Source organism: Falco rusticolus, chromosome 4 (assembly GCF_015220075.1).
Source record: "Falco rusticolus isolate bFalRus1 chromosome 4, bFalRus1.pri, whole genome shotgun sequence".
NCBI lineage: Eukaryota > Metazoa > Chordata > Aves > Falconiformes > Falconidae > Falco > Falco rusticolus.
This window is the reverse complement of record NC_051190.1, coordinates 95438055-95461043: the sequence shown is the minus strand read 5'-3', so window position 1 is coordinate 95461043 and position 22989 is coordinate 95438055. Positions and strand designations below refer to the sequence as shown.

The 22989-nt window shown below is 39.4% G+C and overlaps 1 long non-coding RNA gene across 1 annotated transcript in view; it reads left to right on the top strand.

Annotated features, from left to right (window-relative positions):
* The first annotated feature begins 1821 nt into the window (after positions 1–1821).
* LOC119147341 overlaps positions 1822–22989 on the top strand; it is a 35864-nt gene continuing 14696 nt past the window's right edge. Inside the window, exon 1 of the long non-coding RNA XR_005103996.1 lies at positions 1822–2079. This is a non-coding gene — a long non-coding RNA (uncharacterized LOC119147341). The remainder of the gene's footprint in view (positions 2080–22989) is intronic.

Below are 22989 nucleotides of genomic sequence, written 5' to 3'. Positions count from 1 at the left end.
AACATATGTAGTCACGTTGCCAGACAAAGGCTTACCTGCAGCCAGAGGGATGTCGATAGCACTGAGATCCCAGCATCTGCACGGGATGCAAGGGAGCATGTGACTGTGCCTTCCACCAGATAATTTTAAACATTTTAGCAGGACTGAAACGATAGCAACTATAATCAAAAGAGATTGTTTCTCCCTGTTGAGAGTTTTAATTCAGAAGTGTATTTTATGACTATTTAATCTAGAGTACTCCCTGTTTCCCTTTCACAACATTTTTACTTCCTTTGTAATGAAAGGCATTTAAAAAAGAAAAAAAGTACAATATGCTAACTGAAATAGTCTGGTAGTGTAAAGTGGTGAGTGTGGGCTTTGGTACTATGTTCCTCCACTCAGCAAACTTCTAATACTCACCCATTTCTTCCTTTGCCACTGTAACCCAAAGCAGGTCTGCACTCACGGTGATTTCACCACAGGTCTACACTGCATGTGGGTACTATTTTGCAGCAAAGGACTGGACTTGATCTCTCCTCCTTGCTCTACAGGTACTTGGAGCAAGTCACTAAATCTTGTCTTCAGTTTGTTTGTCTATGAAAAGAAGTAAATCAAACCAAATACAGTTCAGAGTGATGAAGAACTCTCACTTTTGATTTGGTAACATCTATTGCAAAGCATGAGCTTGTTCATACTAGCTGTAGGAAGATACTGCCTCTGCTTATAACATGATGTGGTGCAATATGTGATGAACAGTAACCACTGGGAATTATGGAAGAAAATAAGGTCTAGGATTGAAAATCCACATACTTTATGTAGATTGCTCTGATCTAGAACTGGTTAATGGTAATGGATCTTTCCAGTGATTCATATGAGACTGAGACGAGAATTCAGCTGTCCACCTTGAGGTTTTTGAATTATTTAAATGAAAAAGGTAGCCATAAAGTTAACATTAGTGTATCTGTGTCTCATAGTATTGGATTTTTGTGAACTTCTTATTCTGTTCTTCAAATGCTCTTAAAAATCTGGTGAAGAGTACGTGCATAAGACAGCATAGAGTATAGTACTAGGATTCTTGTTAATGGCGATCATTTGATACATTGAACAACGGTTAGCCAAGTGTTTGAATATTTGTCCATCTTCCTTTACTGGGAGAAAGGATTAAGAGCATGTAGATAGATAAAATTGCTTCACTTTGATATAATGTCAAGAAAGTATATGTAGTTTCCTCCTTGTTCCACTTGATTCAGCATGCCAGTGTGTCATTTGATGCTAAAACATAAATTAGACAACAGAGAAAATTCCCTAAAAATGCAAATGCATGATGCAAACAGGGCAATACTGTCCTTAAACATCCTGGTAGACATATGGAGCCTCTTTTCTGGAGATATGTGAAATGTCGCATGAAACCTTGTGTATGTGAGCTGGGGGGAGCAGAATTATCATCCATCTTCCATGAGGAGGTTAGAGGTGGTTTAGTGGGCTTTTGTTACAATGACTGTAACAAGAAAAACAAACAAACAAAAAAATCCTCACTAAACTGGTGATTTGCTGTGATTCTTAATCCTGATCTATCTCTTTCCATAAACCCAAGGAATTTTGCAGAAATAGGCTGGAATATCCCCTGCGGAAGACATTAATTAGGATAATGAGTGACATGACAAATACTTAACATACAAAATGCTTATGTCTGCTACCATTCACTCACTGTCTGCCAATTCAAATCACATCCTGTCTTTAGATAATTTCATTTCCTGTTGATACTCACTGTATACAAACAATTAGCACTTTGCACTGCCTTTTAGGACTTTTGGTTACATACCGAGTTAATTGCTAGTTTGTTTTGATGGCCACCATGCTGCTATCTTTAGATGAAGAAACATGTGTTTTTTTAAATCAGAAGTGGGACCCTTCAAGGAAACTTGTCCAATATTTTTTTACCATAAATATAGTTAGAACATGATGCAGCCTCTGATTTTTAAGCTGTAGCAATGCTTGTTCTCAAGTACCAACACAGCAGAAAAGCCATGGCTGATAGTCAAGTTGGTCTTTGCATAGTGCCTAGGGAGTACAAGACCAGCTTTCTGGAATCTGTCAAAGGTACATATTGCCTTGGGTATTGCTCTGGGCTGAACTGGTCTGAAATCTCTTTCCTGCAATCCCTTTCCAGGTGTAAGAGAGGTGGTTCTTTCTCTTGTGTCTCATCTTCTTTGGTCTTTCTGCATGTTTGGATCCTTCTCTCAGAACAGTGCTGCTCCAGAAACCTTTGTGGAAATAAAAAATCAAAAATCTTACTGCAGCTGTGGTGAAAGCAGTAAGTCTTTCACTGTTGCTATACTTGTCTGTGAAGATGGATGTCAGTAAAAATCTGGTCCTTTAATTGCTCCTATGCTCCCCTTAACTTACAGCAGTAAGATAGATAAGAAAAGGATTTGGAGAGTTCTGCTTCCAAATCAAATCTCCATAGAAGCAGAAATTTTTAGAAGTTCCCATTTGTGGGTTCATCATTTCAGTGCATTCTTACAGCAGCTTTAAGGAGACTTTCTAGCTTGTTGAAATAGAGTTTTATAATTTTAGAGTTACTTTGCACCTCTTTTTTTTTTTTTCTTAGCCACTTTTGCTAATTGCTGGAAATTCTTGTTTTAAGGAAAACTTATGCTTCTCTGTTTCACTGTGTCTTGTGCTTGATCCTTCAATGATGCTGTAATAATGTTGTAGCATCATTGTGGATAGCAATAACCATTTAGAAAGAACAGCTTTTATGTCTTGCCTATGTTTTGAGTTTTTTCACTGCTAGTATCATCCTCATTCTGTACCCAGAGAAGCACAAGTCTTCTCTCAGGTTTTGAGAACTTGCCGATGGGCCCATCTTAACAAACTGTTTTAAAGTGTCCACAGCAAGCTTTTCAAAAGGGCAAAGCTTTTATTTAGGTCTATAAATAAGGGCCTTATTTTTAGATTCACTCAATATCTACCATGATGAGCTCTTCGAAAAGCTTACCATCTTCTCTGGCAATTAAATGAATGCTAAACCCCTGAAGAAATTCATCCCCAGTTATGTCTGCTAAAATCTTTCAGATTTAGATGATCAGTTTAGTGAAGTATGACAAATAGTTGATCAAATCTACATGTGTTTCACTTCAGAATTGAAAGGAAAGCAGGAAATCTCTAGCTGACAGAAGCTGCGTGGCTGCCTTTTGTTCACAAGCATCATCTCCAAGAGGTGTCAACAAATTAGCATGGGAGTTAGCCAAAAGAGTTAACAAGACATCGATGCCGATAGTCATCTATTAGTATAATCTCACTTTTCTCTATAACTCTTTCTATAATTCTTTCTATGACAGATGTACTTCCTTGGTTTTGTCTTTTATTGTTTTTTCATTATGCAACATGCTGCTGAATAGCTGTGAGATACGTGGAAGCCCAGATTCAAATGCTTTAAACACTGCCTAAAAGAGGTTGTTGTAGTTGTTGTTGCTATTTTAAGTGTAGGAAGAGATTTCATGATTAAAGGTTATTACTTATAGTTCATGTGGCTAAGATCTCAAGGCATGGTTTAGGCTCACCTTATACTATATGTTACATAAATAGTTAGAAATATCTTTTCCCCAGAGTATAGGACAAAAATGCAAGATAGACAAAAACAAGTTGCATGAGGATGGAAAGAAAAGCTTGGATAATGATGACTGGACTTAGCATATCTGTGGCCTAATGTTCATGTTTAGTTGTGAATATGTAGGATACAGGAGAGGGATGGGCACTAAATTGTGCCCTTTTGGAACTATTGAAGTGAGAGTTTTCAGGAAGTTAGTGGAGGTGGGTAATATAAAACGGCAGTTCTTAATGGTTTGCTCTTTCCAACTGTCAGACATAGAACTGGGAAAAGCCCGCAGTAAGATTATTTTCATATTTACAAGGGGAGCGGTGAAAGCCCGCAATGCAAGCTGAGAAGTTACATCCCTCTTTGCTTTGTATGGAATTGGAAATGAAGGGTTGGCAGGCATAAGCCATGAAGGAGCTGACTGAAAATATGAGGAATAAGTTTTCCAGTTGTTACAAGACCAAACCATAAAGTATGGAATATCAAAAGGATAGGGAAGTTGACATGCAAAATTAAATAGGCTAGGAAATGATGTCTTTCTTGTGATATTCTCACCAGGAACCCGCTGTGCTTCCTTGGGCAAGGGATACGGCTATTTGAATTGCGGACTTAATTGATCATGATTCTCGGGGCTTTGTTCTGCCAGCATTCTGTTACTCCAGGTATGCTTAATTTGAGGTAGCATAAAGGTTTAGTTGTAGCCTATAATAAAATTTCAGTTTCAGTTTGATTTTGTTAGTTTCTAAAAACAGACTGCGTTGCTTACACACATTTTCAGTTCAGCCTGCTTATAAAAATGGAATGGAAACCAGGAAGTTGCTAGGTCATCTTGATAACAAGTCTCATATCTCAGTAGACAGAATTTCAGCAAATTTTTATTAGCATGCAAAATGTCATTCATACTCCATATTTCCACAGAAAGCATAATGACTTCCATTACACAGAAACATATTCTGAGCTCATTTGCTATAGTTTCTCCACTGCATGTAATGTGTTTACATGCAAGAACAAACTGCAGTTTTGGAGAGTGGCACTTAATGTGAGCAGGAAGAGTTTGAAAACATGAAGCACAAAGTGAAACCCAAGGGAACAAGACTATCTCAGGACCAGGTTTGGGGAGTGTTCTCATTGATTGCTACAGCTTATTCTAGATTGATGGAATGAGGCCGAAGTGTTTGTTTTTCCATTGTTGTACACCATTATTTAAGTAACCTCTGCAGTCTGACTTGTATTTCAGTGTGACAGCTTAAGTATCTGACGCATAATAGACGTTTAACTCTGTAGAGATGTTTAAATATTAAAATCAGTCTCCAGATACATTTCCCCCCCCTTCTTTTTTCTTTAGTTTCTTGCTACCACTCCCCCGCCTTTTTTCAAAAAATTATTTGAGCCAGTTTCTCTGGCATGACCCAAGTCTCCTCTGTCAATGAATACGAAAGCAACAGAGGAATTGCTGACAGCTCTGTGATTCTATGCTTTGCTGGAGGCTGACCTTGCCACAGAATAGGTCGACTTCAAGACTTCTCTAAAACTGTTTGTCTAAAATTTGCATTAAAAACATTTGATGGGGACAGGTCCAGTCTGTCTTCCCACCACACCCATCTGTTCAGGCTCAACATATTCCAAGTCCAGACATACAGTAAATCAACACCAAAGGACCTATACAAGCAAACCTTGGGAGTACCAGGATGACTATTCTGGTTCAGTCACTGTTTTATGAATACTTTTGCTGCTTTTTTTTTTTTAAATATATATTTTTTTTTTACATTCCTGGTCACATATCTTTTTTTCAGCTTAAACTCCAAGGTACGTTTTAAATGACCAGCTACAATTGCTGTGTTTGAGTCATGTCTTGTTTTAGTCATTAAAAGAAATTACATTTCTTAATAATTTATGTAATAATATTAATTGAAGTATATATTCTTACAAGTGCTAGAATCCATGCCCTTAACCTGTTTCCATTAAATATATCAGTTTCTGCTAGCTTTTTAAGTCACTTAGGCACTGAGAGACCACAACTCGATGACAAGCATTGCATGCTGTTCTTCCCTGTGTTGAAGTCTTCAGAAGGGGCAGCCCCATGGCAGAAATTATGGTCTAGAAATCAGGCACAAACTCCACTTTCCAGAAACTTTCTTTGAGATTTTGGAGAAGTCATCTGATGTCTTCTCACTTTTTTCTCACCCCCAGGTTAAAAAAAAAAGCCAACTAAAACCCAACAAAAAACTCCAATAATGGGGTTTTTCATTTATTTAATTTCCCGCTTTTCTATTTATCTGAAGTGCAGATATTAATATTGATGCATAGGTGTTTATAAAGAGTGAGATTTCTGATGACCTGGGCACCTGGATGGAGACCACTGAGGGGAGTTAAGTTTTGGAAAAGCTGAATGATCAAGCTCTTTATAAAAAGTTGCAGATTAAGTTTGTAAAATAGCCCAATTGTGATTTTTTTTTTTTTTTCTGAGATACATTGAGGTAGTTCTGTGGAGGCTATTGAAGACTAATTGCAAAGTATCATTCTTTACATATTTAGGCACGATTTGTGCAGGCTATTTGTATTATATCCATACTCATATCTGGCTTATGCTACCTTTGATAAAGAGATACAGGTCCTCAGGATGTAGAAATGGAAACCTGTATATTGTGCTTAATGCATGTATTTTAGAGTCATTCTATTCTATAATGAAATTGCATAGTATGTAAGACCACATGTGGGGAAGTGATTTCTCAGGAGCATCGTTGCAAAACAGCGTTGGTTTAATGTGAGGCGTAGAGGAGACATGATACCATACACTAGAAACTATCAGTTCAGTATTTTGCTTAGTCCCCTAGCAATTCTAGCTTTGGGATCTTGTCCCCTAAATGCCCTATCTTAATTAGATTGTACTTTTGGTAATTAGTTTTCCTAATGCAATACAGTCAGTCCTCTCTGAAGTCTTTCATTTGATGCCTAGGGACACATTATGTCAAAACCTGATGAGTGCTATAAGCTTATGTATGCAAAAGATGATTTATAGTCAAGCTTGCTCCTCTGTACCAACATAGTGAAGAAAGGAAGGACTAGAACTATAATATTTTTGACATCCCTAGCAGGAAACCCAGTTTGGTTTTTTTCTATTGTAAGGTTAATGTCTTGCAACACTATGAACCACAGATATTTACCCAGAGCCACGGAGTGTGGCAAGTGTTTTCCATTTCCATCTTCCATTTCTTCTGTTCAGTCATCAACAACTGTGCTCAAGAGTGGATGTATCAGCCATGTGCACTGATCACCAAATTGCAGCCAGAGTAGAAAAGGGCAACATTTTTTTAACATTATTTTTACACCTAAAAATTTTAGCTTTGACTTGATCAAATTGTTTTTCTAAAATTTGCTTATTTTACTGAACTGCTTAGCAAAGGAAAAGGGGATTAGAATAGTTTGTTTCATGCTTTTTTCAGCAGCATTTTCCAAACTGATAACACCTCATGTCTAAGTATATTTTTTCTGTGAATAGCATGTTGAAAACAATCAACTTTCTTTCATGAAACCTGGGGTTGGGTTTTGTTTTTTTTTAAAATTTCTTTGCACACTTGGGAACTTGCTATACCCCATAAAAAGTTGGGAAAATCTAATTACTCAAAACAGAACTGAAGTGCTAAGTTCATCCCTTGAATATGCTAAATTGCTTTATTAAAATATCTCAGTTGCAGCTTATTTTATTGTGCTCCTTGAGTATTAATCTATCTTGAAAATGCTACACAAGGGTTAATAATTTATTTCTGTACATGACTTCTAATGACACTGAAATCAAAACCCAAAGGATTTCTATCTCATAGAAAAGTCTGGAATATTTTCTCAGTTGGTGAAAATGGAAAAATTGGAATAGCTGTGAGGTAACAATTCTCGAAAGTAGTTCAACTTAGAAATGTTTCAGCAGTTCCAATTAAAATTATCAAAGGTTGATTCCTTCAAAATTGCACAATACTTTCTCATAAGTATGATTTATTTTTTTAAAAAAAAGAAAAAAAAACTTAAAAATTCGGGACCAGATGGATCTCCATCCAGATGGAGCATCTATCCCACGGGATGCATCTCCCATAATACTCCCATCCCATGGGTATAGTGACTCAGTAGAGTTAGATGGATGGCTGCAGTGGGCATTACACAGGGGCAGTCTGAGGGTATGTAGCACTTGGGGCTAAAGCTAGACGGGGATGCTCTGGTCCTCAGCTGCTCTTTCCACTCCTCTGTGCTGATGCAGATTTTGGGGGCCACAGGGTAAACCAGATTAAAAATAGGCTTCCAGTACAGTTGTTGTCATAGTCTGAATCAGCCCAGTCATCCAGGTTAGATTGTAATCTCCTGGCAGATGGCATGGGAGGTGGAGGACAGGAACTGGCTGGTGCTGGCACATCTTACATCATTCTTGCTGTAGAAGGAAAAGTACTGTATCACCTTAACTTGAAAGAATTACACTTCTATGGAATACAACACATGGGGAAAAAAATCAGACCCTGGACTCATTTTTCTGAAGTCTGTGTTGTGATGTGAGGGGCATTTCAGTATAATATTTTGTCAGACTGATATGCAGTTAATGCTTCTGGATGAACTGTATAGATTGAAATATTCTGGGTTGAATAGGCACAAACCAAAATAGTTCCTTTTCTTCATGTAAAATCAGCTTTTTCTTATTGAAAAACTTTTGATATTCCACTCCCCCACCCAGCCACCCACCCCAGATCTACACTTTTCGTCAAGAGTTTTCATCAAGAGTTTGTTCCATCGAAAATTCCACAGTGGTTCTAATTAAGTAAACTGAATATAAAATATAATGGACACATTAAATGAAGTTTTAAATGTTTGTGGAGCCTTTGCCAGATCCAGAAAATGTGCTCCATTTTAAGTGCAGAGACAGTGCTACAACTTGTACTACCCCTAAAATGGGAATGAACTAAAATGAACTCATTACAACATGGTTTATGGCAGGCAGAGAACAAACCACAAGTATGTCAGTCAAAATGTTTTGTTTTGTTATTTTTTGTTGTTTTGTTTCATATTAAGGAAAATTAGAACAAAGAAGAAAAGAACAGTCATTTTCTCACTTGTGGACACAATCTAGTATTCTGCCTCAAAAAACAAAGCAGCACATTTCCTGAAAGTGAGAAAATGAGATCTCAGTATTTAAAAGAGCTCATGAAAAGGGAATATTAAAGCAATTCCTCATTTCATTTGTGTAGCACATTTCTGCATCTGTAGCTCTGCTATATCAATGCAGGGGTTTGCGGTGGCCGTGATACAGGAAAAGAAGGATTAGTGGTTAGTCTGCGGTGTGGATATTTGTCGAGTGAGGGGCTGGTGCTGTGTCGTCTGGCTGTGACCCACATGCCCAGCTCCCCTTTCCATGGAAAGCACATCAAAGGGGTGGAAAACACCTTCTAACCTAGAGTTAAAATGCCACCAGGTTGAGCTCTCAGCTCTGGGAAGTGACTCTCACAGTTTATCTGCAAGTTTCTATCCTCCGTTTGTCCCCTATACAAAAGCAGGGCCAACACCTCCCTTAGTATCCTCTCTGTGCTGTATGTGGATGTACACTGAGGATTTATACAAAACCAGGGCCAACACTTCCCTTGGCATCCTCTCCACGCTGTACGTGGACGTACACTGATACAGTATTTCAAGGCAACCTTCCTCATCTTCATAGCATGCAACACAGTTTCTCAAGGCAGTAAATACTGTCCATGTGGGTATTTTGAGTGGGCATTTTTGTCACAGTTGATGGTTTTCCACGTGTTGTTAATTCATTGACTCTCCTGTTTAGGGACACTTTCTCTTGCAGGTTTCAAAGGTAAAGAAGCCTGGGAATGGATGTTTAGTCCATGAAGCTGATGAGAGGGTTAGTCTAACTGCATGCAATTAGCCAATACAGTTATTAAGCACTGTTTTACTGTGATTAACAATTGTTACACAACATGCAGGAAACCTCCTGTAATATTTTTCTCCTTAATTCTGTAGGGGAAAATACAGGTTCGGCACAGCTCCATTGCAACATGGATCCAGCTGATTCTTTTAGCACTTTGTACTGTTAAGGAAGGGGTGACCATTTCACACTCTCTTTAACCAAGAGCAAACCTCAGTTTAAAAGCTCTCTGCATAAGCATAAAAATGGGGAGGTTTCCTCAGGCAACCTTTTAATCCCTTAAGGATCAAATAAGTTCCCATGTTCTGGGCATTGCTAAAAGAACCAAAATCGAGCTCCATACCAAAGAAGAAGCACACAAAGGAATGGGGACCAGTTTCACTTAAACCCTTGACTGGAAATATTAATGGTTAACAGAACTAATATTGATTGTTAACAGAACTAATCAAATCCTTGGCATTTACACTGTTTTAGGCTTAGGGGGAAGAAAGAGCCTTTCTCTTACTTCCAGCACTCTCATATTTGCTCAAAAACTTGGAAGAAATTATGATCAGCTTAGCCTCTTAAATTAATAAAAGCTCTGAGAGGAACACTTTGATGTAAACCCGTTCAGCCCTCTCTCTACCAACACTGATCTCTAATTACAGCAACAGTATGTTTTATAAATATTTGTTTACAGCTTCCTGCATGAAAGCACAGGGAAAATATGGAAAGAAATTTATATAATTACAGTTTAATGATCTGCATTTTAATTGAGATTTTACCAAATAATTTTGTAGGAAGTCAGGAATGCTCCAGTAACGCTGATGTATGGTTAAGCACTTGAGGTTTGAATTCTTCTACTTTGTTTTATTAACACTTATAAGGACATGAAGACAGCGGCATTAAATTTTTAAATCTTAGGTCTTTTTTTTTCTTATTCATATTTGCAGTAGTCTAGAAAAACATGTCGTCTTATGTCTGGTTGCTTCTGATCGGTCAAAATGCATTACACAGTGTTTTGAGAAGCACTTTTATCAAAGTTGATAGTGAGGTCTTATACATACTTGCAAAACACTTAGCCATGCTGCTGTTACTCTCTGAGATGCCTGCTCCCTAATTCTTCTCTGAAGACAAAACCACACTTTCTTTGTTTTGCATTTGCCTAGACCTTCAGTTTCGGCCCTATTTCACCAACTAATGCTTACTTGACAGACATTGTTACTTACTGAATAGAGAGTTAAGAACAAGGTAGTAGTGGATGCTGCCAGAACTGCTCCTAAGATTAATTTTGTATAATTTATGGTAGTGTGACAGTTACTATGTTGGCTAAGCAAGCAGCAATTGAACCGAGATCTCTAATGGCCTGTGATGCTACTATTTCATCCTTATTTGGAGCCATAACAGACTCATTTTCCCTGTCACTTTGGTCTAGAGGACAAACATACCCTCAGTAGTGCTTAAGTTAATGCTTTCCCCATTAAATGGTGTTGGAGACCAACTTTCCAGAGCATTTTTTGCATTTCCTAGGACAACAAAATGTTGATGATCACAAAAGTCTGGCTGCCAATCTTCCCCCCTTCAGTTAACCCTGGTAACTTTGATACCATTAGCAAACCTTAACCAAACCCGTCAAAAGCATGGAACTTCTTTTTGTGACAACATGCTGGGTGGGAGAGGGAGACCCAAGCTTGTGCCTCTCTGGGAGAGGTGGTGACTTTGCTCTTAGTCGCATCTATACAGGCTCCCACACCTCAGATGTAGATCTGCTGGAAATCAGGTCTTGTTAGGTGAGATATTGACAAAGTAATCACCAGTCCATATTTTGCAGCTTTTATTATAACTCTTTTTTGTGCACGTCCATATTTCAGACCAAATGCTGAGAAAAATATCAAATGAATGCAGCTCACTTTTCAAAGTGCTTCTCTATAGCAGTTCTTGTTTTCCTACTGCTATGTTCATGGGGCCAGGGTTATCAACTTAAACGTACTTCTTTTCTTCATGATTTTTCTTTGCTGCCAATTGCTAAGGCCCACTTAACAGTTGCTAAATGCACGTGTTTTGTGATTTCTAGATTACTACAGGTGCTTGGATTTTTTAAAATATTATATTTCGGTATAATAACACTAAATCAGAATGCTCTCAGCAAGTGAATCAAATAAAAATGCGGCTCTTTCCACCTTGAAGCATAAAACAATTTGAATATATCCTTACAGATATGGGGTTTTTTTCAAATACACAGAGAGATTGCTATCCTTTTGGATTTAAAAGATCACAACTGGGCACAAGAGCCACTAGGAATGAATGGAAATTTCTGTTTGAATTTGATTCTTGTAGAAATAAGGTTGTAATGTTGTAACTTTTTTGTGTGCCACTTTTAGTTTTCCCAGAAACCTTTTCCTCTTCACTACCTCGCCTCCACTGCCCAGCCTTGTCTTTTCGGTTGTGGGTTCTCATCTATTTAAAATACATATCTTAATCTATGGAGCCATAAACAGGAAATTAGAATATTGTCCCTCCTGGGCATTGAGCTTTGCAGTCTGTGAATATTCACTGAGCTCTACCATACCTGTCTGAAGTCAGTCTTTGATTGCAGACTTGAGTTGCTAGCATGTACTGTTCCCACTTGGAAGAACCACTTGTGTCACATAAAGTGCACGATGAGCAGAAAGCTTATGCTTATTTCTCTGCAGGTACTTTTCAGCTGTGTGCTTGTGTAAAAATAGGTTATGTACTTAAATTATGCATAGAAGTCATCCATAAATAACCTTCTCATTTGGTTAAGAAAGAACCCTCATGAACACACACCTCTCTTTTGCATATAGCTTTTATAATCCATATCTTGGATAATATCCTGTTCCTGATCTTACTGGGTATCTTTCAGGTTAAAAATCTTTTTTGCTTCATTATCTTTCTCTGTACTTTACCTTTTTTTGTAAGATAAGTTTTCTTTCCCAGGCACAATGTATAGGTATCTCTGGGTAGAGAGTAGCTGAGAGTCTCTGGCTTTCATTTCTTTTGATAACCTTTTTTCTTGTCTTCAGATAATGTATTCTCTGCTTTGTCATATGCTGAGCAGCCAGCCTGATGAAAAATGTACAGTCATCAAACAAACTGGTACTTAAACCAGGAAAATTAATGTTGCATCTAATTATCTGTACTCCCATTTAACCCTATCTGATATTCTTTAAGGTTTTGATCCAAGCTTCCAGCAAGTATGTATGTACCCCAGGAAACAAACAACAGGGAGTAATACTCATCCTCTTCCACAATGAAAATATAATCTCATCACTGCAAAATAGTATTGCTTACTACTGGTATTCCACCTCAGCTGATAAAAAGAATGCTCAGTTGCATCAGACAAAATTTAGTGTGTCATTAAAGGTCTGAAGTCCAGTACCATAGAAACAACATCAGAGATGTTGTAAAGCACAGGCTAGTCCATAACATATATAATTTTTGTCTTTCTTTCTACTAATCTACTCATCAGTGGTGGAAAAATTATAATGAAGTAGAAGGAATATTGATGTGGTATCCTGAAAATAATTTATATCAGATCAAATTTAGATGTAACAAGTTGAACTGTTGCTCCTGTACTGAAATCAGCAGCAGTTTCCAATGGGATCAGGGGAAAAGCAGCTGAGTCACTGACTGCAAGCCATCATTCTTAGGAAAAAAGAGAGCTTAGACTATGACATTGTCCCATGACTAAATATAGGGGGAAACTAAACCTTCCTGTCTTGTTTGTGCTGTTGCAGAGTTGTGAAATCCTCAGAGGATGAAAGGACAGATCTGAGCGTGAAAGTACATAACATTTGCTATGTGAAGAATGTTAGTTTTACAAACTAAATATAGAGAGTGGACAGACTACATAACATTCACAAACTCCTAAACTCAGTGGAGGAGAAATAAAATTAACAGGAGTGTAAAATTGCTGTTTGTGTAATGTCAGAAGAGTCCTGACCCATGCCGGAATGAAAGGAACCAGCATTTACAGAAAGTCTTGTTATTCATTGATGGGGGCTCCTAACATATGCAGAAAGATGTGTCCTGTGAGAATGTTTTTCCTATGCAGAAGGTAGATATGTATAGAAAATGAGTTTATGAGAATATACAATTTTTGGAGGACTCGAGATTCAAAGGATTAGCTGCAGAAACTGAATGTAAACCAACACCAGTTCACTCCAAAATTGTCTTTATGCAGAAAGCCAGGCTGTATTCCAGAGCCTTTTGGACTTTTTCTCTGACTTTTCTCCTTGACCCTTACTTGCTGATACCAGGAAGCATAGAGCAAATTCATATTATTCTTCTCTTCCTCTACTTCAGAGCAATATTTAGTCTTCAGGAAGTTTTGTTCTTTTATGCTGCCTCCTTCAGCCCCTTGGATTTTATTGTTTTCACACTGAATGTCACCACAAAGCTCAGGTAGGCTGCTTGAGTTTGGGTCTGGGGGTGGGGGGTGGGGGGCACTGGGCTTTTGATTGCAAAGATTGCACAGCTGCCAGTATAGAAGATAGGTGTCCTGTAACTTTGCACAACTTTTTACCCAGGGAAAATGATACAGATGGCCATAAAATCAGAAGTGATGAGTGTGAGAAAACCCTCCCCAGTCTAGGGGGAGGGTGGTTAGTTCACACTCTAGTAGTCTTCCCTTTCGTGCTGCCAACAGCTATTTCTCTTCTATTGGTGCGAGAGAGAAACTGGGACTGCTCCTACGCTTACTGCTGTCTCCATTCATTTGTTCGTACTGTGGGGAATCGGGTGAGAAGCTCTTGTTCCTCCATTAAATGTAGAATTTGTCAGTCTGGGGCGGAGGGGGGGGGGGATGTTGTATTGAGCATAGCCTACTGCACTGATACATTGCACTCGGGGAGGGCTGTTGAATCCTATGCTGTTGAAATAAAAGTTTTGTTCCCTCTCCACTGCTTAGGGTTTTTTTTTCCAGCTCCAACAGTATGGATTGCTAGTGGGTTTGGTGGGAGTTGTTAGTTAGGGAACAGTTAGAGAGAATTATTTACCTAGGGGGAAATTCATTTAAAAATTCTTTCAAACCAAAAAGCTGTGTCTGGTCTCTAGCCTCCTTTTTTCTTTTATTTTTTACTTTGGTCATAAAATACAAAACTAATGATGAAGAGCTAAAGGGGGAGTGTTGAGATGGTGACGAAAATAATTTGATGGCCCAAATGAGTCACGGCACTGCTTTCCTTACCATCTTTTCCCGTTTCTTATTAGCAGCCAAATGGACATACACACGGGAATGCTCCCTCACGCAGGCTTACAGCAGAGCTGTAGGGTCAGCTGCTTATGGTCCCTCAGCCGGTTTTCTCCTCCGTCTTTGCATAAGTGACTCTGCAGGATGCTATTGCAATGGTTGGATGTTTGGCCATTTCCAAAAATAACCCCTTGGAAATGTCTCTGAGTTTTTAAATGAATCATTTCAGACTCTGAATCGCTAAGATGTGCTACCAGGGGAAAACAATAGCCCCAATCAGTCACAGTGAAATTTACAGCTAAGAAGCTATAAACCCAAGGCTGGTAGAAAGAGCGTTCTAATTTGGTGAAATACTCCAAACCCAAGAGGAAAAGTGAGGACAACAGCTGCCTCTGAGCAGCTCTTGTCAGGCTCCATCAGCTGATGTCTGTGGTTCAGGGTGCTGAGAGGAAGAGCTGTCCTGTGCTGCTGAGCAAAGGTGGGACACTCGCGTCTCCTGGGGACCAGTCAGGTCTTGTTTAATTCCCAGCAGATGACACTGATGACTTGGATGTGTATTTCAGGCAAATGGACATATACAATGAAATACCTCTCTTGGCTACAGAAATTGGTCTGATTTATGCCAAAGAAGCTCAATTAAGGCCCCAAATAGCAGATCATTTGAATTTCTGCTACACACTACTGCTCTTCAGCTTCATCAATGAAATGCAGGTAAAGGCAGAGATATGACATTTTTATTAATGAGGACTTTTCAGGAGGAATGCATTATGGTGTACTAGCCATAGAGCACAGAACCAGGACATAAAGGGAGGGTGTTATAATCCTTTTTAACCCGACTTCTTTAGATCACAAAAAACCCCAAAAACAAAAAACAAAAAACCAAGCTTGAACATTAATTATCCACTTTATCTTCCTGGTACTTTTCTACCTCCTCCTAGCCATAGTGAGACTATTTACCCTGCTCCTAACTCTTTTATTAAACTGGGTTTTCATACATTGTTACATACAAGTTGTTTTGGGGTCTTTTCCAGCATTGTAATTCTACAGGAGTTAATTTTTTTTTTCCCCTGCCCTGGTATTCTGTAGACATTCTCAAAATGCCCCTAAATGGCAAAAGTTTTCAGCCGCATTGTTTACTAGCTGAAAAATCAATTTCTGCATGACCTAAACAGTATTTCAGTGGAAACTAAGTTTAGAAGAAAATTTCCTTTGGGAAAATTGAAGACCTTATCATAATTTTCCTTTTCATATTTCATGCAGCATTTTCAAAGTTAAAACATTTTCTCTTTTCAAATCCACATTTTAGATTGTGATAAACAAAACTGAAATTTAGAAAAGAGATAACCAATGCCAACAGAAAAGTGCAGCTTTAAATTCTAAGAAATGTTTTTGCTTTTTTTTTCATCTAATGAGAAGTTGGAGGAGGAAGTATTGCACTTCAGAGCACCTAATCCAAATTAGGTTTTGTTTCTTGCTGGCTGGTTTATGGTTTCAGTCACGAAGCCTAAATAATCAATTATTTCTGCAGTTCCATCTTTCCAAGTGCTACGCTGGAAAATAGCTTAGAACTGTTGAGACTTCATTAATTATTCCTACAGCTATGGACTTTTGCCTTCATACAGAATTAGTAAAATAGCAGAAGGAAACCTGACTGCCTTGCTTTTATATCTGGGACTAGAAGGATGAGTCTGAGAAACTTATGAGATGACCTATGACCTATTTCACTAGGCACAAAGAACTTGTCAAAGTTGGCCAAAAAAAAAAAAAAAAAAGCTGCAAGACCTTCGGAGAAGTACTCAAACAGCTTCATCCTGCTATAACTGATTCCTGAGCTTTCCACCTTTTACTATTCTGCCAACCTTTGATGAAATTGTTTCACCTAAACAAAAAAAATAACCTCCCCTCCACCCTTCCCAAAAGGAATCAACTGCAGGGAAGAATATAAACTCTTAGCATTTATTTCTTTGTCTGAGAGTTCAGTTTAATTCTTCCATGTGTTTTATCGCATTCCTCAGGAAAAGAAATGCCATTTTTGAAAAGTGTTCCTGATTCTGAAGTGGTAAAAAATTTGCTATAATAGTAAGTCTGTTTCTTTAATCCATTTTCTTTTCATATTTTTGTCCTAGTAAATAGCCTGTTTTGGTTACCTCCATAAAGAAGGAGAGGGAAAAAAAGATAGCAAGAATTCAGCTACAATTTCTTTGTCAATCGAGATAAAATTAGCTGTCAGCTTAAAAAAAAAAGGGTAAATAAGATAGCAGGAATTCTGGCTAGCACAAAATAATACAAAAATACTAAAAGAGATTGTCTGGGACCTTGCTGTTTATCATTCTGAATGTGAATATGTAGAAATGAAAAGTACTTTGACATGTCATGGTAGTGGCTGTGTCTACACAGTCCTGCAAAGACATCCCTAGTGACAGGTTCAAGACCCAACACCTCAAGTGTCTTCCTGATGTGAACCTCTGGGCACTGTCATGCAAGCACATCACCCGACGTGCTGGGATCCACAGAGGGTATTTAGGAGCGCCTTGCCCTGTTATGCTGACAACAGGAGCCATACTCAGCATGGCTGACACCTGCTTAGAAAGGCCACTACTCCTTCCCTCCTGAGCCTGTGCATCCCTGGAGCGCTGTGGTGACCATGCCCCAAAAGAAACCTTAGATCTTACCAGCCTCTGCCTTACTGTGTGACCCCCAAGGCTCTGGCAACACCAGGCTTTCTGCTAAAGCCATGCTTTTGGCGTCTTAGGCACCTTTTCTACTGCCCTCACCAAGGAAGAAACATGTCCAATCTACACATGTCACCTGAACTTGCTTTGCAGCTACCACCCATGGGTGTCAAACTACCCGAAAGACCTCACCACTTGCAAAGGCAACTGGAACACCTCTGAAGGCTTTTTTTTTTTCGTTTTTCTTTTCCCTACACAGGTTGCCTTTGCACAGAGGTCACGTTTGCTTGGGGATCAAAATCTCCGTGTTTGATCTCAGGGTGCCATTGGCCATCCCCCCTGTGCCTTCTTGCGCCTTGCACGCTATTACCTTGGGCCTATTCAACTTCTTTACACGGCTGTGACCGCTGCCATCTCAGCTTTGCCTCTCTCTTTTCTCATCCTCATCAGCAGACCCCAATTCAGACAGTCTTAATAGTTTCAAATAGATACCAGTTTTGCTTCTGGAAAAGAGCTATAGAAAAGCTTAACCTTTATGGTCTTCCCTGACACACACCAGTCCCTCTTTGCCTCAACTGGGCCACGTTCCTCTGCTCCACTTCTCTGAGCTGCTCCTGGCCTCTGCTGGCATACTTACAGCTCTGTCACCTTCCTCACCAGAGTTTTAGGAAAATCTCCTGCTGCCTAATAGGGTTGAAGTTGAGTGAGGGGATAGAGTCATACTTATAGATGCCCTGAAGAGGTAGGCAAATAGACCAGTGGTTTTTTGGTTTTTTTTGGGGGGTTTTTTTCCCTTTTTTTGGTTTAATGAAATATTAATTAGTTTCAAAAGTCTTTGTATCACTTGTCTGTTATAGTCAGTGGGTTTTAGGCCATTTGCTTTTGGGAATCTAATGTGAAGAAAAGTTAGGTGGTCCTCACATTCTAGGCCAGATTTTGCAAACTGACTTAACTCACAATGAGCATTTAGGCGTCAGGCTCAGTGGCTAGATTTTCAAAAGAGCTCAGCAAGTTGGATTGTGTAGATGCTTAAAATTCTACTGCAAATGCTACAGCAGGAAGATGATGAAAGTTGTCCAGTTTTCAAAACAAACAAAAAGTAAGTTCTTTGTCTTGTTAAGGGAAGAGATAATTTGAAAAACTCTCCTATATTTGCAGACACTAATTCCTGGAAATGGCACTGCAAATAATCTTGGATTGATTGTCCAATATACTTGGTAAAAATCCGGTTCTTATCATTAATAAGAATTGTAAGTCTTGTGTATTCTGGTAGCAGAGAAAGTTTATATGTCTTTGTTGCCAAGTTTTCTATATTATATTTTTCAGAATTTAAATCAAACTTGTTTTGCAATCGAAAAAAATGTTCAGGTCAGTGCATTTTCACTTCTAGTTTAATTGGAGGGCAGTGTGTCTGGCTGGCTTCCTTTGTTTGATGGGTTTTTCAGTTTCTGGAGGTTCCAGTGGTTTGTGATGTCTTTCACTTGTAAGTACTTAAAGGCACAGTCGACATACAAGGGTTTTTTTCAGGCATTGTTATTCTAGTATAAAGCTACTATGGTCATAAAGGAGTTGGTGCCTATAGATAATGAGCAACAATCAGTACTGTGGTGTAGAAAAGCCATCCTCTTCCTCTTCCTGCCTTTTTATTTTGTCTTGAAAGTCTTTCTCTCTCCAAATATTCTGCTTGGGCTGAACAGTGGCTGCCGCTCAGTGAGTGCAAAAATAGTGAGGTTGGCCTGCAAGGTGGGGTGAATCTCTAATTTGTCACTGGGGGGGCAAGACTTTAGCATAAGCAATCCCCAAGGTACAGGACTAGATTTGCACTTGGAATCGCAGGCCAGAACGGTGCTGGCAGTTGGCTACAAGCCTAAGGAAAAGCTGTACAAGTGTTGATGCTGTCTGGAAATGGCGATTCACTTCTTTCCAAGCATGATGCACCACAGTCCACTGTAGTTGTGGAGGATTTCCTGAGAGTGCCCTTGATCACAGATTTCCTTTATAGACTCAACTCATCTACTGCTCATGCATCATCACATAGGTATGGCGCCATCCTTAAAATAAAAATTAACAGTGGCTCTTCAACTCCACATACAGAAGGAGAAGGTTTCAGTTTTATATTGAGGAACTGTGTTGTTTCCACAAAGTGATGGCATTAAGGAACAGTCTCCATCAAGCCACTAAAAAGTCCTGTGTGCAGCTGGGAGGAAGAGTGAGGACTGGGGAGGAAGTGTAGAAAATTGAATCAGAAGACTATAAGACCAGAACTGAGCACAGTTTATTCCCCTTTTTGATAATTTAAAGAGAGAATTCTGAAGTCCCTCTCTCTTTTCCCTTTCCCCCTTTCCCCTTAACAAGAATCAGTTCTTCTCACATGCTCTGCTAGAGACTTTGTTCTGTTTCTTTGTAGTTTCTGGCACATTCAAGATCCTTGCCTTCAGTTCTTACAGCTGGTACTAACAGCCATTTTTTCAGGAAACTTTCCATACAGACATCCTCACAGAAACGCTCTACTAAGTCTGCTGCTCAGGAGAGAATTATCAAGCAGCGAGAGGAGCACAGCAGGCAAGCATCTCAAAATGGAGTCAAAGTTGTAGTGAAACATTTGCCTCAAGCTAAAATAAGGCAGGTAGACTAGAACTAAAGTGACTGCGTGGTGCGGACACATGCTGAGTAGATGTAGCATTGCTATTTTATCACAAAATCTCCCATACTTCATTGTAGAATGTAAAGAGGCATCAGCTACTCAGCACTATCATTCTCTACTCTCTCACGGCAGATTAGCACCAGGTACTGGCCCAGGGCTCCCCAGTTATCACCCAGGTATATAAAGCTTCTCAGAGTGAACCCAATGCATGCTGGATTTATCAGACATACTGTTCATAGGGATGTTGATTCTACAGTGAATACGTTCATGTTTCTGTCTTGGACTTTAATTTAGTCTATTAGATGTACATTTAGGTCATATACAGTTGTCTAGGGGAAAGTTTGTTCCACCCAGAGCATCTAGGCTCTGTACATGTGTGGTGTACCTGTGGCTGGTACCTGCAGAAGAGCTGTCTAGACCTCCAGATTTTGGGTAGTCCACTCAGACTTAGTGTTCCAAGTGGAAGTCTGCCTATGTTGAAATCCCAGGGGAGCAGCTAAATGCTTTGTCTCTTCCTGAAAAAATTGTATGAGGGACAAGAGGTCAAGCCAGGAAAATTCAGACTTATGGTAACATCCTGGAAGAAACAGGTTCATCTTTTATTATACCTACATTCTGTATATTCACTATCTTTCTCATTTCAGAAGGATTTAAAATGTAATATTTTATTAATTATTATTATTGTTATTACATTCTGCTGCCTTCTTTTTCTCCCCTATTTGTTTTTAACTAAAACTATTGCTGTAGGAATTTCAGCCAGAGCACCCAGCAGGGCAGCACGGGTGAAACATGCTGAGCTTTGGCTGAAATGACTAAAAGGGCTTTCCATAGCAGCAGGAATCCTGGCACACGTGTACAGCGCTGTTTAGGAGCCTGTGAACTGGATGGTGGCTTTTAAGCCAGAGCGCTGGTGTCTAGCTCCTTGCAGGCAGTGCAAGTGCAATCTTTTTCTCTCTATTAAAAGTGCTTTCCTTGTCCTGTGAGTGGACCTGTTGTGTGGGTGGTGGAAAGGGAAGAAAGCCCTGTCACTTCTCCAGACTTCCCTAAGCATCCTCCTTCCCCTCACGAGAGTAAGAGTGAAGGAATAGTTTCTGAATGACCTAAAATATGGGGATTGCTCTTGTTGGCTGACCCCCTCAACTGGCTGCTTGCAGGGAGGAATAGTCTGCAACTGAGAGAGGTCAGAAGGGTAGTTGAAGTGGTTTTTCAGTTTTTCGTTGGCAGTGTAGAAGCATAATAGCACTTGAGCATGTATCTTTCTGACGATCTTTAAAAACATCATCACCAGTTAGCCCCAGAGAGACACTTGCACTGTTTTACTGTAATGCATACATACATTCTTTATATTCGGCAGATGAAAACAACTGTTTGTTTTAATTGTGCAGCAAAGGAGGAAGAAGCATGTATACTTACTTTTACCACCTTGAATCCTCCTGATCATATATAAGGAGATGCTAGCATTTGAGAGCAATTGAACTTGTTCTAGTCATAGTCTAGATAGATGAGAGTAGTAGTTGTTTCTAAGATTTCCATTCTTAAATGTTACAACAGTACTTGAAATGACTCAAAGTTCAGTGTAAATGTTAAGTGCTGGCTGCTCTATGTTGATATTACTGTGACATATTTCCCAGTAGCAAAGTAAATAATTGGCACATGGGAAGAGGTTATTTTGTTAATAAAACAACGTACAGTGCCAGTTCGTCCAATATAAACCTATTGTATATGTCTATCTAGACAGCACATATACTCCATAGGGCCATGGCCTCATAAATTCTAATAATCTGGCCAGGGTAAGGGTGGCTGCTAAGTGGCTGGAAACCTGGAACAATGCAGGAAGAGATGATTCAATAGTTGTGCTTCTTCCTCAAATTCACCAATGAACCAAAGTAGCTGTAGGGGATACCCTGCCTTTGGACATGCTGCCAGAATAATAATATTTAAAACAAAGACCCTGATGAACAGCAGGCATAACATAGTCTCATATGCCTTGCCATGAGAGTGGAGTTTCCTATCCATTGTAGTGAGGATAACTGTATTAATGCTTGTCTCAAGCTCTCCTTCCAGTCAAACTGAACACGGTGCAGTATAACTGCTGGTGGGACCTGTAGCAGACCTGCTCAGGTCACATGGGAAAGGGCAGCTGAATTCAGCAGAGGACACAGTGCAACACCCTTAGAAAAAGCTTCCTAGTGAACTCTGTAGTACAGGTGGATTTGGCTGAACAGTTGGTCTCTAATCCTCCTCCGACCTCCTTGAGAAGGGGTGAGGATCTGGCTTTTCATATAGGTGTCCACAGAGAGGAGGAGCTGGAGACTGAAGCCCATCTGCCTGATGGGCCACCAGGCAAGTTCACTCTGTGGGCGCTACGAGGGAGACCTGATTATCAAGGGAAGGGTGATGAGCCTTTTAAAATCAATTCACAGTGATCCAGTCAACATTTACAGAGATGTTTCAGTCCCTGAACTTCTTGCTACTTAATGAGGAAAGGAACAAAAGCACCAGCAAATTTGGAAAGCATCCAGAGCCCACAGAGACACACGTTTTGAGTTGGCATTTGCCCAAATCTGAGACAAGAGGAAGGAGGGAGGGTGTAATGGGATAGCAGTGAGGTTCAAAAGAAATATGTAAATTATCCCTAATAGCACCAATGGGGATGTTTGTTTCCCTTTTCTTGAAGACACAACTTCCTAAAACCTGTGACTCTGTCTTAGGCTGTGGCTTCTTAGGGCTCTTTCTTTTTTCCTTCCATCTGTCATGCAGTCATCAGATGAAAGTGTAGTTGCCACATACTTAAAAGCAAAGCTTCCTTTACTTTAAAAGTACTATTTCTCACTCCCCTTTGTCACGTTTTGAATCACTGTGACAAGTAAAACTGCTAACCTTAGCTCTCCTCCTTCTAATTAGGCAGCAGCATTAAAACTCTTTATTAATGCCACCCCTCCCAGGTGGTTGCAGATATATATACTTTCACAGAGTAATTGCTTTCTGGCCCTCATTTTA